Consider the following 6,000-nt stretch of genomic DNA (forward strand, 5'->3'; position numbering starts at 1 on the left):
TCGCCTGTGCTGTATGATTGTCTCCCATAATGTGTGTACCGGTACCTTACGTTTTGGAGCAAGTGTAGGCCATACAGTACCGGTATGAGAGAGAGAGAGAGAGAGAGAGAGAGAGATTGCTTAACTGTTATCATTGCGTCAACTGTGGTATTTTGGCTAACACGAAACGGTTATATTCAGCTGAAGATGAGTCACACACACCTGAGTGTATATAATTACCGGTATATTGTTTCCAATAATCCTCTTGTGGTTTTGTCAAGCATAGTCTTTTATTTAGGCTGTCACCAGACGATTTAACCCCTTCAATCCGATGACGTAGTTTGCATTATATTTTTACTACTGTCTGACACTTTCATTTAGCTTAAGAAAGTCTTTGCGAATTTAGGGAGAAAGTTATATCCTTCATCAATCCCTTCAATACGAGAAGTCTTTCCTAAGCTTAAGAAAATCGTCTGGAGGTAGCAAGAGTAAACTAGAATATGATGTCACCAGACTGAAGGGGTCTCAGTACACCTGGCGAAGAGTCCTAGGAGCTTAAAGAGTGTTCAGTTAAAAAGTGTCCCAGTCCTATTAAAGTGTCTATATTCTTTTTTCACTTGCATCACTTGCATTGCCTCAAATTGCCGTATCTCCACCATGAATGCTGAGCTGTAAGAATACATTAGCACCAGAATATGATGCTTGTTATGAGGAAATGCTTTGGAAAGAATGTTCATGCATAGTATTGTCATTTTGCCATTGAAATTTGTGAAATAATCTGCCAAAGGACGAAAATCTGGGCCAAGTTAGAGTAAAAAGGGTTTAGTGGAATGTACAGTAAAACAAGAAACAGACAGAAGATACTTTCCCCCTCAACCCAGGTTCACCAAGGCAGTCCACAGACACAAGCATCACGACAAAAACTTGTTGGACTGGGATGAATACTGGATAGTGTGTACAGTTGTATATTTTATTTATTTTTTTATTTTTGTGGCTTTCTCTCTCTCTCTCTCTCTCTCTCTCTCTCTCTCTCTAACTATCTATCTGTCTATCTATCAGTCAGCGTGTAGCTGTCAGTCAGACCTGGTCACTTTCATTACCCAGATTCACAAGAAGGTAATTGATTTAACTTTTGCACACAGCTGTTTCAGAGCTACCCAACAAGGTTACGTGTAGCCTTTATTTTGCGTACATTTGTTTTTAATACTATCTGACTCCCGCTTTGACAGTCAGCTTTAGAGAAGAGAATAGTTGATACTGATTTTCGTGAAACAAGAACCTAGGCTGGATGATAACGTGTTGGTGTTAGTGAGATGGAGGGCGGAATAACACAGTCAGGCCTGTGACGTGTTATACAGGGAGGTCTGTATATAACGCTCCTCTTCCACTCCGCCGGGCGATTTCTCGTCTGTTGCGGGGACGGCTTATTCAGCATTGTCAGTGTCCGTCCTCCATCGTGTATTCCTAGGTTACTCCCACTGTCACACCCACGGCCACACCAGCAGACTGAGCCACTCCCATAAGATGCCGCCGGGTATTTTTAGTAGCGTGGTGTTTGCGGACCATCCTGTAGAGGCTATTTTGTTCATGCTGTCTCCAGACGATTTTGTTCCCCTTAAGATCGGCTTTGTAAATTGCAGAAGTTAAATTCAGCCCCAATAGGCTACACCCGTTCACTAATAGAGATCCTTCATAAATGGAATAAAGTCGTCTGTTGGTAGCAAAAATAAAATGAAAAGTACGTCACCCTAGTGAAGAAGTTAACTATTTCAGTGAGAGAGATCGTTCCTTTATTAGTAAAATCGTATATCCTTAGCTGAATATAATTGTCTGGTGGTGGTAGTAATAACATGAAAAGTGAGGTCCTCGTGCTGAAGAGATGCAAAGGTAGTCATAAATGGTGGGATAGGAGGAGGGTACAGACGGTGAAACTGAAGATAGTGGTAGTAGACAGTGGTGTGGAAGGTTTGGTACGGTATAATTTATCGTTGCGGACACGTGTTATGGTAGCGTGTGAGTGTTTACACAGCAAACTTATTGCCCATATCAAGAGGACAAACCTTGGAAGATGCTGCGAGAATGCCGTGAGATGAGAAGTACTGAGAGAGGAACTAAATCATAAATTTAGTAGTGAAGATAAAAATGGCTAAAGAACGACTGAAAGGTGGCATGAGGGTGACAAAGGAAACTTATCGAGTCAAGGAATCTTGGAGTATGTAGAGGGATGCGGAGTACAGAGAAGAAATAAACTTTGGAAATAATAGGTACCGTAAGTGAACGATGGAAAGGTGGCATGAGGGAGATACTAAGTTTTATCAAGTACAGTAGACAAACCTTACCAAATTGTTCAAGAATGGTACGAGATGCGAAACATTGAGAGGAAATATTTCTCAGGTTGACTGAGAATGCGGTAGCGGGAAAAAGTAGGCCAGAAGAAGTAGGTAAAAGGAGATGTGAGGGAGTTGCAAGGAAACATATCAAGATGGCGTCTGCTTGAGTAGTGGAGCAAGGTCATAGGAAGCAAAATTAGACGAAATGAGTATGTGAGTAGCGTGGGGTGGGATGAGTGGTTGATGAGAGGGGGGGAGGGAATACTGTGAAGAATGTGTATCTATGTATACATGCGTATGTATATATGTATATACGTTTTTGTGTATGTATACATGTACGTGAGTGTTTATGGACACGTGTGCGTATGTATGCCGGTATGTATAAACCTGTATATGCATATGATTCTCTAACTATATACCGGTACATGCGTGTGTATGTATGTGCATACCGTATATTTCTAACACACACATGCATAGGCTAACAATTCTGTGATGTTTCTTTTCATGTTGTATTTGTTTACTTTTTTATGTAGTACCGGTAGTGTTCTTTACTGTGTTTGTAATTTTAGTATGATCATTTTTGCCCCATGTATGTGTCACTGTATCCCTTTTCTTTGATGTACCCTTCTTGCTTGGCCTTCAGTGACATAGTTTGCCTGTGTTGGCCGTTCTACTGAATGGCAGATACAAACACTAAAAAATAAAAAAAAAATAGCATCATGTCAGTGGGTCGTTCTGGAGTGGTACTGTATGTTGGAGCCTCAATGACTGCCATTAAATAGTCTGGCACAGACTAGCGCCTGTCTGTAACGTAACCTAATCTAGCAACACTAACAGCTTAACCATCTAACCTAGCCTAACCTGACTTACCTTGTTCTACCCAAGCCTAACGAATTCTGACCTAACCTAATAGTCTGATCTCACTTCTAACCCATCCTACCCTGCCTTATCCTACCCTGATTAGTCTTATCCTACGCAGCTTTTATCTTGCCAGATGCAATGTAACCTAACCCATAACCAACCTTACAACACAATACTGCTCGCCAACATTAAAATACGTCGGTGATGAACGCAGTAGTGTGCAGAAGAGGCCTTGATATTTCCCTCTTCACTCTCACCCCACCATCGACCGGTCTTGACTGCTGGATCTGTTGATGTTATTTCTTTACATACATACATACGGTACACATGCACGATGGTTTAGCTATAGGTTAAACACAGTTGCATACACAAGCGCACATTAACACAAAAACGACACAAACTTAGCAGCCTAAACAAACCAGTTCTCACCTAACCAACACCTCTCTAGCCGATGATACTACAGCCAACTCCACCCTACCGCACATTACCCTATCCTTACCTAATGTAATCTAGGCAAACTTACTTTACCCTGACCTACCCTACCCAACCCTCCCTATTACCCTACCTTACCTTACCCTACCCTACCCTACCCTACCCTACCCTACCCTACCCTACCCCACCTAACTAACTACTGTATTTCAAAGCCCACTTGAAGTAGGCCTAACCTCACCTAACCCAAACAAGATAACCAATCGTAACGTAACTCAAGCCGTAACTGATTCCACAATTATTCTTTGTACAAATATACCAAAATATGTGTCGTGATGAACACTGTAGTGCATAAGAGGCCTAGATATTTCCCACTACATCTTCACGCCACCACATCAATTTCTCGCTTGGCTGGCTTGGGGATGTAATTTTTGACATACATACGTAGCTACCGGTACATATGGTACATAACACAAGCATACACAAGCAGCCGCCAATCTGACCCAGCCCACTCAACCTTACCCAATCTAATACACCCAACCCTAACTTAATCTTATGCCAGCATATCCCAACATGATCAACTTTAGCCCAACCTAACCCAGCCTATCCTATCCTACCCCTCTCAAGCAGAACCAGTCCCAACCTAACCTAACCTTCTTCATTCCACTTTAGCCGAACTTAACCGGACTAACCTTACCTTGCAGTACAGTACAGTACACCACTTTACAGTACTCTAACCAATTCTGATCTGTCCAAGGACAGTCCACCCTACCCAAACGTAACACCTAACCACCCCAGCAGCTGTACTCGCAAACACCAAATATGTATGTGATAAACACAGTACGGTTGTGTGCATCAGAGACCTTGATATTTCCCTCCTGACCCTCACCTTATTGCCCTGACAAGCTTGCCGGATGTGCACGTGTCATTTTTAACATACACATACACAAATATATATATATATATATATATATATATATATATATATATATATATATATATATATGATTATTAGCTAAAGAGAGAGAGAGAGAGAGAGATTCGCTCGCGCGCGCGCACAAGTATACTGTACACACACACATGTAGGCATATAGCCTACAGTACATGGGCAATTGCATATTCCGTACACCCCCCCTCCCCACACACACACTAGCTACCCTTGATCAGACTCGACTCCAGAGAGAGAGAGAGAGAGAGAGTAGCCCATCAAGTGTTTTACTGTTCATGACCGGGTAGGCTGTCATAACTAAAGACTGTTTTCATATAAAACAACTGCGTAATGGCTTTGTTTTCTGGTTCTGATATTGGCACACTATCGTCATGCCTATTCTCTCGGTGACATCGTGTTATATTCCATTCATACTCTTGTTATAGTGCGTTTGTTTTAACCTGAAAGAGATCCCTATCCCCTGTCTGCTCAACATCCCTCCTCTTCCACCCTATCTCCCGAGAGAAGACGGTGGGCTACAGGCAGGGGGCTGCTTCAGCCTGCATTCCACTGGGTTTACATTCACATGAACCCGGGGCAAAGATTTTTTTTTACGTGTTTGTTCGGGCAAGAGGAACCTTTTCGAACTGGATGAGTTAAATAAATACCATATAGTTACTGTAGGAGATCATTAACATTTTCACAACTGGACGCTTCCCCTATTAAAACTAATGTGTAAGTAGGAAGAATGAAACTAAAAAGACGTCACCGTGTTAACCTCTTCTGACCAAGACATTGTCGTAGTGAAGGGTTTGTTGTTGTTTTGTTGCATATCCAAGGAGTAAAGGAGTATATTGTTGAGTATATTACCGAACAGACAAGTTTGAGTACCGGTACATCTTGCCATATAATCTGATATAACCATGAAAGGCAAGGCATTATTAGCTATATATATTGTCACAGTTAAAATACCGGTACATGAGGATGGAACTGATCATCTCGTGGTATAACTAGTTCATTCTTGACATCATCAGCTTCATTCCAAGGAGGAGAATGATTGAAAATTGATGGTTGGAAGGAAAAAGGGAGGGAGATCGAGAAGGTGGTGGAGACACCGAGAACAAAGTGGAGAGATGAGGTGCAAGAATATGTAAGGGAAGGGTAGTGTGAATGAGAGACTGACTAGGAGAGTGTAGGAAAGTTTGATAGTTGTGAGAAGAACGAAAGGGAGACAGAGAGATGGGTGTGTGAGTACGGCGTGTAAAGGAGGGTACTGAGAGTGAGAGACTGAGTAGAAGTGCATGAGGGTTAGGTGGTTGTGTAGTGAGTGAGAGACTGACAAGGAGAGTGTGTGAGGGTTATGTGGTTGTGTAGTGAGAGTGAGAGACTGACAAGGAGAGTATGAGTTGAATGGTTGTAAGGGGAATGAGAAGATCGAGAACAAAGTAGAGAGACCGACGACAAGGTGGAGAG

This window comes from Coenobita brevimanus, chromosome 107, assembly GCF_032717465.1.
Source record: "Coenobita brevimanus isolate Jiangsu-jjx chromosome 107, ASM3271746v2, whole genome shotgun sequence".
NCBI classification, from domain to species: Eukaryota; Metazoa; Arthropoda; class Malacostraca; order Decapoda; family Coenobitidae; genus Coenobita; species Coenobita brevimanus.